Here is a 12,341-nt window from a genome sequence, read left to right as displayed (position 1 = left end):
GAAATTCCTCAGGCGTTAATTAACAGACGCACATAGCTCCGTATATACCTTCAGGAAGAAGCGAGTCTCTTCTTACGCCGTATATCCCGTTCCATATCGTAAATTCTCTCTCGCTGAGTAAAAAGAGCGAACCTTCTAGCACATCCTATGAGAAATTCAAGCTTTCGCGCGCGCGCGAGGAGTAAAACTGCGCTCTTCAAAATTACGTCAGGAAATCAAATTACACCTAACTCCACGGAAAAAAGCGCCAGAGATTCACAGTCGCTCACATATTTGCGTGTGCGAATCGTGAGAATCGAGCCAACGTGACTCGGCTTACTCACGTATAGCTATATATACAACAATCAATCGCAGGCAAAACTGACCGATATACGCTCGGGGAATTTCCAAACGATTTATGGTATTTTTATCGGCGACTCCTCTGAAATTTCTTTCCAACACACAGCAGTTCAGCATTATATCTCTCGCTCGCGCTCTGAGGTTAGGCGTCGGCCGCATTGTTTCAGCGGCGCTTAGAGCTGCTCCGGCCGATCGATGTTGGGGGGCAATTACGCTGTGGTGTGAGCTAACGGGTTACACCGAGAGATGCATGGCCGAGAAACGCTTTGCAAAATGCGCACGTGATATTCTATAGATATACTCGCCCCGAGGAGCTGAGAGCTCGGAAATTTAATTCGTCTATTTCGAGCTGTATAAGCGGAAAAGTCGTCGCGCTGTCTAATGAGGCGTGTAATCAGCGGTGTATAATTAAACCCGCAAGTATTGAGCTTCCTTGCATGTATATAATACACGTAAAAGGCGAACACCCGTAATCGAATTAATCCGGGAGCAAAGAGAAAATTAGCGATCGTTCATTATGATTCCGAAGCTGCTCTCCGGCGCATCTCTGACCGAATTAAGCTTTATCCTATCGAGTTTAATTTCCTCGCCGAGGAAAAGGCGCCGCTACGGTGATGGTGAAAATAAGCAGCAGCACGAAAAAGCGCTTTGTGCGTCGTCTCGCACGTCGTTGAGGGTCGTATGAAGGAAGTCGACTCTCCGCACAGCAGGAGGAGGTGGAGGAGAGAGGACTAAGATACGTTATCTCCAACTTGGAGGCAAGCTGCGCGAAGATAAGGCTAACGCACCGGATCTTTGCCAGGAAGAAGCCTATGGCGAGATGTGCGCGTATATACTGCAGTATACATATACTTTGCTGGCTATTCAGGAGTTGCAGCGTGTAGCTTGAAGTGGTTGTGTATGTTTTTTTTTATCGATTGTTGATTAGAGCTACAAGGTGGCAAAGATACGCGCAGGTTTCGAGGACGGATTGTTTAAGTTATTACAACGCGACAGCTTGACAAAAGCGCGGATAAACAAGCTCGAAGCCCTCGCATTTCTCTGGAGAATTTTTCAAGCATGGAATATACATAAGCCATCAAAATGATGAAGCACAGGCGGCGGCTGCATCTAAAATGCGAAAATACCCGCGAAGATATTCATGCATCATCGCGACCGACCGATATTTGTAAATCTCCCTCGATCCGCATTATCCATAAAGCCTCGATATACAGAAATTCCCGGGGCGCGAATAACCGACAAAAGTTTAATTTATATCAACGATCTTTTTTAAGCGCTCAATTAAAGTCGCCTCTCGCTCGCGGAAAACTGGAGAGCAACCCCGCGAAGTTTATATCTCTCGCGATTTTAAATTTAACTCTCCCGCGGATTCCGCGACAATTGCGCAATTAAAAGTATACGCCGCGCGAAAAATTCACATTTCCATTTTATACGTGATTCGCGGCAAAATTCGTGCTTCGAATTTTTTGATTAAAGAAATGAAGCAACCGAAGCTCACTCTATAGGGTATACCGATCGAGCTGCGCACGAGAAAAGAGCAAAAGGCGCTAAATGCTGTGCGACTTCTGCGAAAAAATTTACAGTAGAGAGTAGAGTAAGCCGATCTGAGAAAACAATTCGAAGGCGGCCTGTGGAATAATTGGAAAAAAGAGGGGACCGCGTCGAAAGGGATTTTCAATCACAGTTGAATTACTACACTGTGATGCATTCGCCGTCGATCGGAAAAAGTTTCCTCTGCTTCTTCTCGCACTGCAGAGGGGGAGAGAAGAGCAAAATCGATATAGGACGACGACGACGGCGGCCACGTTTGATTTAATTATTGCGTCTCCTGCTGGTGCATGCGCAGTATGCGCTGCTGCATAAATTTGATCTCGCGAGAGGTACGACGCCGGGGAGGAAAAACGAGACGAGACAATCGAGGAGAGCCGACGCGAGGGATAACAAATAACCGTTGTCCTCTCGGTGCTCCCGTTTCTTTCACTCGGCTACTTCTGTCCCATTTTCTCTCTCTCCCTATCCCCCGTGTGTATACCTCTTAGTTTCTTGTTTGCCGGTCCTGCCTTGGCTCCTTTATTCCTTCCGCTGTTTTCTATTCTCGCGAGTTTACTCGAATCTTTTTCCATTTCGCTTCCTTCGCCCACTAACTTTCTCCGCCGCGCTGTTTCCTTATTTTTTTTCTCCTGCTTTCGTTCGGAGCTTTCATGACGCTCTGGGCTGCCAGTGGCTGGACTGGAATTGAAATCTCGCAACAGTCATTTAACTTTTTCGATATTGCGTAAATAAAAGCGAGCTTAGCGAATATAACTTGCAAGTATTATGGGTATATGGAATCTAGTTTGAGTCGTGCACGTGTAGTTTCGCGTATTTTTATCGGACACATCTGCACCGATTCGGGTTTTGAAGTGATCTCAGGATAGTATTATTTTTTATTCATACCAACAATCATTTCCCAAGCCAACCTTTCCATTTCCGCTAAATACAATTAAAAGTAAATTTCACCGCAAAAATCATTTCCACAAAGCGATCCGCCGGCGTTTCCCCCTAAAACTAGAAAACAAAAAAAGTCCCCCTCATTACTTCCTCGCAATTTCCCCTCTCTCCGCCATCCATCTCCCCCCTCTCTCCTCTCCTCTGCTTTAACAGCGATTCTCTCTTTTACTCTCTCGACTCTCGAGGGCTTCGCCCTCCGCCTCGTCCGCTTCGTTATCCCTCTATGGGATTACGCGAGTCATATAAGAGGTAAACGGCTCCGCCGCACACAGAGGACGAGTCGACAAGTAGCAGCCTCGCCTCGTCTTTTCTACTCGCTGCCAGGAAAGTTTTATACAAGCGCGTCCTTTAGGGGCGGCTACGACGACGCACACGTTCATACACACGACGTGTATAAGAGTCGAGAGTTAATCGCACCGGGGATTTTGAGAAAATTATGCAGACGCTTTTAGGGATCGTTATTATTATTATTATTATTGTTATGAAATGAAAAAGTTGATTGAAAAAGTTTTGCTGTAGTGATTTATATACTGCAAACGTGAAGGAATCCCGATGTTGGACTTTCTTCGTAAAAGTATATGAATGAAGAAGTGTTGACTATATCCGTGGGACAATAAAACGACTTTTAATTGCTTCGCGATGCGAAAACGAGCGACTATATCCTTGATACCTGAGAAAATGCGGCTGTATAGCGAGTCATTCAAAGCTCCGCGACTGAATGCACAGACTTCTTTTACGAGCGCGCGGCTTTCCTCGTGTTTTCTTATTGGTTTTTTCTTTCTCGCGCGTTAATGAGGGCTGTATTTTTCCGCGAGCTGTTAACGATTTAGCTCGCAGAGCTCCGCGTTTCTCGCAATGACTCTAGAATGTCACGGTTGATTATGTTATATAAATTGACTATGAATTAATTGTTCTTATAAAACTAATTCATTTGCATCGTTTCTGTTTCAGGTACGTACCCAGCTCTCGATAAAAAGTCTGAGCTTCATAAACAACAGGAAATTAGTAAGTGGAAGCACTAAAAAAAAAAACAGTTCGCGAGGAGTATTCTCGAAAATCTCTCTGGCGCTCGGTACAGAACACGACCTACAAAAAACGTCGCGCTCGCACGTGGTTCACATGTCGCTCCGAGCGACGCGATGACGTTCCATCTCGCTCAACCGCGAAAGTTGCACCACTTAACGTCTGTTAGGGCAATTACCGCGGGTCGAGCGGAGCTCGAACTTGAACTCGATCGCGAGCGTTTCGGTGCTTCAAAGAGGCGAGAAATAAAAAATGCTTCTCTTTTCCACAAACAGTGTCCGAATTCTCTCGTATACCAGCAAACACAATAGGATTGATTCTCGGTTGAAACAATAGAAAATTGTCCGAATCCATTAATCGCTTTACGTTCTCGTTCAAACATAGATACACCGCTTCGTTTGCTTAACTTGGAGCCGAGTTGAGTAAACGAAAGCAACGCATCGAAAACAATCGTCGATTTCCTTGAACTACCGGCTCTCGTCGGGCGTTTGGAAAACTCCCCTTTGCTGTTTTTTTAATTATAAACCTTTCCCGCGTGCATACCTATATGCGCACGAGTCGTCGCTGTATACGCATGCGTGATTTGGAGGGTCGAACCGAAGATTTGTCCCGCTCGAAAAAAGAAGGCTGAAATTTACGCTCGGCGAAGCCCACAGCGCGGTGTGCCATTTAATTTTTCTGGATGACAGGCGCTCCTCTTTTTTCCCTCTCTCTTTCTCTCTGCAGCTTCGTCTCCGCTAATGACGAGTGCTTTGTTTGTTTAGGGATGATGTCGGGGGGATAATCCGGCGGGATGTCTGTTTGCTCGAGATGCGCTTATCAGCGTGAATTTTCAGAAAGACGGGAGTTAATATTTCTTGCGCCTGTTGGCGGATATTAAAGGATTTAGATCTTAACGAGTTCCTTTGTTATACGGCCGGAATTTTTTCGCTCTCGCCGCATAGAAGTATAACGCTTTACGGCGCCTGGTGCGGGGGACAAAAAATTAATTAAAAACGTCCTGTTTTAATTAGAAACACGGATTCGCTTCTTTACGGCGAAATTACTTTAGTTTTTCACAAAGTGTACTGCACTTCTCTCGAAAGTAATTGCTTTAGTTTTCATTGCTCTGTGTAAGTCTTTATAATTTTTACGGCGACGTTCTATACGTGCGGAGGCGTAAAAAAAATTGAAGCGCAGAAGCTCGTATAGGTAGCTTTTTATTTAATTGAAAGAGAGGGAGGAGAAAGAGGGTCGCATTAGAGAAAATATAAAAGTTCGAGTCGTTGTTGCGGATTACGCTGAAATATGGCGCGAGAAAGTCATTTGACAGTTTGTGCAGTAAAATAATACTTTCACGAGCCATTAAGGAGCGTTGGGAGAAATTATCGTCATAAAAATTTATAATAGCGCAGAAAATTTAAATTGCAAGTGACACGAATTCTACTTTCAGTATTTCCTATAAACGCAACACTTTTGTGTCGGTTGGGTAACAGGTGTCTTACGAAACGACATTGACTTCCCCTTTCTGTTTAAAATTAAAAAAACAATTCAACTCTAATTTCCCAATAAACGCCTCATCATCTACCTAGAAACGTTCAAGCAACAGTTGCCCAAACCACGGGTCTAAAAAAAATAAACAAGCCTTATATTTGCATCATCTCAACGGCCCATTAGTCCAAACAATCGAGCTAACCAATGACCGACAAAACGCGTCATCAGCAGCAGCTCACCTCTAATGAGATTAACCCGATCTAATTGTCATCGTCGCAGCGCGACGCGGAAGAAAATCCGTTTCGACGTCACGCGCAGTATGTGACTCACTTCGTCATCATCAACATCAGCTGATGACTCTTGATCCCGACGTAGGTGAGAGAGAGTCAAAAGTTTCCGAGATGAGTTTCAACCTTCGTTAGGATCTTCTCGGTGTCTCGATGTCGCTGTTTGGTGGTTGGGTTATTTAGCGACGTTTCGGGATCTATCTTGATTATAAGCTGCTCGGGAAGAGAGACTCGCGGTGAGACCATGTCTGCTGCGGGTTTGGATGATTCAATTTGAGGAAAGAGACGAGGACGTTGATGGGCTCTTGGGAAACCGAGAGAGACAGGTTCACTCGAAGATCGAAGCTTCGAACTTGGTATAGGATGAGATTATATTTGTTTTTAAAGTGTTGGAGAATAAGTTTGAAGGTTCGATGTAGACTCGGATAATTAGGATGTGTAATTAACCGGAAATTCTGCAACGTCATGTTGTAATGCGAGTCGGAATCACTGGACCGTTAGTTGCTCACCCTAGATTTTACGCTCGATTGCGTTACTCCGTCTTGTAATAATGTATAACTTTGAATCCTTGTACAAGCTAACACGAGGAAATTATAATTCGTCATTCGCAGCACCTTCAGCTCGTATCATTGACTCAATGATAATAAACCTGCATATCTCGCATGTAAGTCACGATATCGTCGCAAAAGCTACAATAACACTTGCAGCGCCATTTGAGCGCAGAAATAACACCAGTAACGAAATTACGGGATTATTCCCGTGACTAACACGTGGCAGGAACTAATAAACGACGTATCACGTTTTCCTTTTACCTCTCGCCTAAAAAACAAAATGAAACGCCGAAGAAGAAGAAAAAGCGCACGTATACTTCGCGGCCGCAAGTTTTCCAATCATTATCGCGCTCGAGCTGCTATCACAAGCGGTAATGCAAGTTGTTGCGCGCGCGAGTTCGCAGTTGTTGCAAAGTATAAAAACAATCAAGCGAAGTAGCAATCAGCCGAGTATTTTCTCGGACTGACTCGAAAACGCGTCGATGTACTTTCCGCTCTCGAAGTAAACTTTCGCCGATATTATTTTTACGTAATTCTCGGAAATAAAATTACGTCCCCCTTTAAATTGGAATAACGCGCGTGCGCGGGGAGTATGAGGAGTTTTTCTTACGCCGCAAGCAAAAGGGCCGCGAGCGAAGTACTAATTAAATTCCCGTTCTGCGTTTGCTTTGATCCGCTCGTTTACATGCGAAACTGAAATCAATTATTTAATGTGCTTGAAAACTTGTTATGCAGTGGAGCAAAAAGCTCGTGCGTACAGAGGGAGAGGTAAGAAACGTGAATAGCAACGACGACTGAAAAATGCGCAAATAGATGGTTGAACGCAGGAAACGAGTTTTTCCACGTCGGAAACAACAAACGTTTCAATAAACCTCGTGAAAATTAAAGAAGCTATGCTTATAGTCGTTCCCATTAGCAATCCATCCACAGCGCCGCCGTCTAATTTGAAAAAGGCGCGAGGCCGATTTCCGCTGTTCTAGCGTCGGAACACGCGAGCCGTGAAAATAATCATAAGGACGCCGCCGCGCTCGAGCTTCTTCTTCGGAATGTATTAGAGGCGCAAGAGTCGAGGCGCCTCTTCGTGAGCTGCGAGCACAAAATTTAAAGCCGCCTGACACACTGATGCGCCGCCGCCGCGTGCATCACTTAACGTTTTATCCGAAGCAATTCGGATAAACTCTTGTTCCTTCCATCTCTCTCTCTCTCTCTCTCTCTCTCTCTCTCTCTCTCTCTCTCTCTCTCTCTCTTTATCTCTCTCTCGTTATTTACGGCGTCTTAATGTTATTTAATTATAATTTGAGAAATTTAATATGAGGGAAGAATTTTTAATAAAATTACCAGGAAATATTAGATTTCAGCGTAGCCAAACGTCATTGGAAGCCAGTCACCCTTATCTTGTTAGGTCGATAATAGTCAAGTCGCTGTCGCTTAAAAATCATCGCTAGACATGCACCTCAAGTGGTGCCTCACACTCGGACTATACAGTAGGCGTTAGTCAAAGATTATAACGCGAGGATAAGTCGAAGCTCGCGTGGGCCGTCCGTAGTCACGAAGGAAGTTTAGTAGCAGGTCGATCGATGAATGGCAAAAAGCTGCTGTATATGCGAGGTCGCGAATCCTATATAGATGCATATCGCTATATACGCAGTACACACCGCGCGTCGGCAGCCGACGAGACTCTAGTGATAACGTGACTCCGTTATTGATCGTGTTTGACGATTAAATTTTCAGACGTGCCGCACAGCCGGATTACCGACTGTGCACCACCAGCTGGCTCGTATTATCGATTTTGTGCTTATAATTCAGCGCATTACGGCTTATTAGTTCGACGATACGGTATACCATATAGTACTGTACATCTGTCCTTTCGTTTTTACACTGGGATGCAATTAGTTCTGCTTTGCGCGACGACGTTCTTTCCGCGTGGGGGTTTAATTTTGCGCTGTTGAAAATTGCGGTTCGTGCTCTTTCGCTCCCGGTTGTTAATTAAAAATAACGCTGCGTGAGCCGGACGCGCGCGGTATTGGAGAGCGATATTTTTCATTTTGGAATGTCCGCCAAGTGTGTCGCGCACGCGACTGGTTAACCTAATGAGATTAAATGTTGTTTTTTTGCGCACGTCGCTGCGACGTTTAAACGATAATTTATGAGTACACTCGAGCTGATTAAAAATTGGAGCTGCACAATATGCGAAATTGGTTAGCTAAAGTCTGCTTGTATTGAAACGAAAAGCTTCTTGATGTCAAGCAAGGCCTGCTTGGATTTAAATAAAAGCTATATGTAAGTCGAGTGCACGTGTGCTTCAGTGCCACTCTCCTGTGCATTCATTAAGCCGAAGTTAAACATTTCTTTCAACCGTATATCGTTATTGTTTCGTATACACACTGAAGAGATCTACACGACGAACAGGTTGAAATTATACTTTGTGATGTATACGCCAGAGTCTAATTGCGCGTGTACGGAAAAAGAGTAATTCAATTTCGCCCTGCTGATGCACAGTTCCAGCTTATGAATTTTAAAACCGCCCGCGCGGCGACAATGAAACACTCATCCTCGTGTCTTGAATAATTAAATGACTCAATTAGTATAGTGTGAGCTAGTTAAGCTATAGCCACCTTCAATGCACGACTACTGCTTTTATAACACATATATACCACTTGTAACAAACACGTCTATGCTGAACAATCGTCGATATAAAATACGACGTTCACATCCGGTGTGAAAGATAGCCAGACTCTGCGCGCAGATACAATAAATAAAAGCAGTTTTTCCCAGGAGCCGGCGGCGCCGAGAGACATCACATGTGTCATCAATATCACAGCGCAGCGCCATCGACAATGACGTTCTTATATATGCGCAGGCCGAGGCGTCACTACGCACTCGCCTGCGTGAGTAACCGCGCGCGTATGAGAAACGCTCGTCTTTCCCGTTTCGCCAAGGAGCCGAATAGAGAGAGAGAGAGAGAGAAATAAAAAAAGGCACACAGTACGAGAAGCTCGCAGCAGCCGAGTGATTCACGTCAGCGATCTGCTTTTAAACGCTCTCGCTTCCCTCGACCCCTTCATCTTCCTCTCTTTTCCCCGTAGACTTTTTTCTCTTTCGTGCTCCAAGAGAGGATATTTCTGGCCGGACGTATTTAGAATTTGTTATTAAAATATCCTTTTCAGAATCGGCATCGATAAATTGTGTAACTGAACAATTATTAGTGCCATCAGACACCTCGTGAGCCACTTCGATTCACCAACTAATTAAGCCGATCAAAGAGGCCTGACGCGATTAAGCGAAAATCGATTCTCTCACTCTCTCCCTCTACATCAAAGCCGAGTCCGCAGTCGTGATTCGAGCCGTGAAAATTAATTTACTTGCTTGCAGTACATTTTATTCCGTTCTTCACCTCCCGCTGAGAGAGAGAGAGAGAGAGAGAGAGAGAGAGAGAGAGAGAAAGAGAGAGAGAGAGAGAGAGAGAGAGAGAGAGAGAGAGAGAGAGAGATAGAGAGAGAGAGAGAGAGAGAGTGAGAGAGAGAGAGAGAGGGGAGAGAGCCTGATCGCATCGGAGAAACTTTGCGGCGATGATGATCGAGCTTAATTGGCTAACGAGCTTGGAAGAGCCTTTGACAAAAGCCAACGCGAAAGCCTCGTAGGAGTCTCGCGTCCCTTGATTCGTCTATTCAGTGCCCGGCAATTTGCCCCTGCTTGTTTTACTCCCCGGTCCCCTCAGCAGCAGTTCTCCTCTCCATATCCTTTTACCTTCTCGTCTCGGCCTCCTATTAACTCGCTCTCTGCCCGCTTCTTCTTCGTCTTCTTCTGAGCTGCTTTGACCTGTGGCTCGCTGCTGGTTCTAATTTTAATATCATAACAAAGTTATTAATTTCGGTTTTCTGTCCTGCAATTTGTGACCTGCCACAAGAGATTAGTGCGATAGTCGTGGTTGAATCTTTCACTTATATACGGGTATCTGCTTCAGTGATGGATTAAGGTAGTGCGTGGAAATGAATTGGTGATAAATCATGCGATTTTTACGATTTGATTCAGTTTCGCATATCGTTTGCATAATAAGTCCCTATCCATATAATACTGTTTATTTTGTTTCTTCACGCAAAAATACCAAATATAACGTACACTTTCCACTTTCCACTTTATCACTCCAGCAAATAGTCAACATTCCGCCAAACTTTTCCTGGTTCAACAGCGTCCTTTGTTTATCCGTCATTAGTGTCTCGGCCCTGTTTCCTGACTATCCTCAAAGCTTCCCTCCACGCCGCGTTATCTTCGTCGTCTGTCGGCTCTCTCTCTCTCTCTCTCTCTCTCTCTCTCTCTCTCTCTCTCTCTCTGTACGCGACGCCACTTCCGAAATTAGTAGATCGAACAGCACCAGCAACTTGTTAGCATCAGCCCTTGTCTCCTCTTTGGCTCTCTATCTACTGCACTTATTTTCACCGACCTCCCTTCCTCTTCGCCGTTAATTATGCCCTGAATTAGCGACCCTAATGAAATTCGCTTGCTCGTCATTGACTGTCGTAACGCACGGGAGAGATGTTGCCGTTTGCAACGGCCATCGTTATTGTCGTGCTGAATTAATTGGACTTGCAGGCATTATGTAAGAGATTGTCAGATTTGATGATGCTGGGGTTGGCTGATTCCTCGTGTGGGAATGATGGATCAAGCAATGACTTTTTCCATAGGGGTGTGGGCACTCTGAGCGAGATTGATCACAGCCTATTCTTTAATTGTTGTTGTCAAATTAAGATATAAAGTTAAAAAAAATAATACTGGAAGCTTCTATTTTTTTTATAAATAAAAAATGCATCATAAAAGTATTAGGGATTGTATGTGCATATTTTGTCTTCGAAAACTTTTTAAAAAAGCAGAAAAAATATCGAAATCATGAATAAAATTGTAGTAAATCGCCGACCTGATGACTTTATAAGAAAATAAAAACAAAAAAAAATTGTCCACTTAGCAGAGCGTGGTTTCGATCCACGGACCTCTGGGTTATGGGCCCAGCACGCTTCCACTGCGCCACTCTGCTCTTGCGGCGCAGACGGTGAAATTATCGACGAGAATTCGCAGCTGTAGCGGAGGGGAGCCATTTATATACACGTATATATATAGGTATACACGTAGATATAACCTCTCCCGTCTATACCGAAAATAGTTCTGGAGATTCCAGAAATGGAATTAAATTTATACGAGGTCACTTTTACTCTATGGTTATTGCATTCAATACTGAAACTCATCAACGTTATTTATTAGTTATTTAGTAAAAGTTAGTTTAAAATATAACAAATGTTCTACATTTTGCTTGCTGTAAACTCATATAAACATCTTGTCCAGTTTCGTAATTTTTTGCTAGTAAGAAAAAACATTACATGAATCACGCTCGATATCACGATGCTCACAAAAAATTATCAAAGGCAATTAACATGATGATGATGTATTAAGGAAACGCGATGTTTGGGTTTGAATATAAAATGATCATCAGCATTTGCTATACTTCACTCTATGTTGACTCTATCTATCGCGCATTGACTTAACGATTACGATTATTTGCTAGCAGAAAATGTTATTCTAAATAGACATTGTTCTTACAAAGAGTCACAAAGCAGAAGCTTGTGAGTCAGAAAAAGTGAGGCTCTTGAAATTATTAAATCCGAGCTTTCATGGGAGCACTTAAAGCTAATTTTCTTCGTTAAATTTTTTACTATGAAGGCACGAGGAAGTGACAAGGAATCTGTTATGTCATAAGTCGAATGACTAACAGTAGCGTGAATTCATTCTTATGCATGTTTGTCATCCGAATTACAACTTTATTTCATTAGTTTATTTCCAGTCAATGCAAATTTTATCATAATTATAAAATAATATTAAAAAATATTGCTTTAAATAATCATATCGTACTATTTTTCAAACTCTCGACATTACAAATCTCGCAAAAAACTCAACAGCTCTTCAGAGCATTTTTCTTAATCGTCCATCGTCATTCGAGGCCATTTACGCCATCAGAAGCGACAAGAAATTCCGTTTCCGGTCGAATGTTCCTGTACGGCATGAAGGGCTATTAATTGCCGTTTCGTGTATATCTTCAGCTCGGATAAAAAGTTGAGTACGAGCGCAAAAAATGGCAGGCGAATGTACAGCCATGCAGCAGCAGGGACGTCACTCGCAGCTAGTGTGTGCG

At 43.7% G+C, this 12,341-nt stretch overlaps 1 protein-coding gene and 1 non-coding gene across 2 annotated transcripts in view; one reads left to right on the top strand and one right to left on the bottom strand.

Moving 5' to 3' along the window:
* The window catches only part of LOC100118678, a 68,622-nt gene that overhangs the window by 28,767 nt on the left and 27,514 nt on the right, over positions 1-12,341 (top strand). The window lies entirely within an intron of this gene.
* Positions 11,121-11,192, bottom strand: TRNAM-CAU. The gene has a single exon. It is a non-coding gene; the product is annotated as a tRNA-Met (tRNA).

This window comes from Nasonia vitripennis, chromosome 5 (assembly GCF_009193385.2).
Source record: "Nasonia vitripennis strain AsymCx chromosome 5, Nvit_psr_1.1, whole genome shotgun sequence".
NCBI lineage: Eukaryota > Metazoa > Arthropoda > Insecta > Hymenoptera > Pteromalidae > Nasonia > Nasonia vitripennis.
This window is presented reverse-complemented; position numbering and strand designations above follow the sequence as displayed.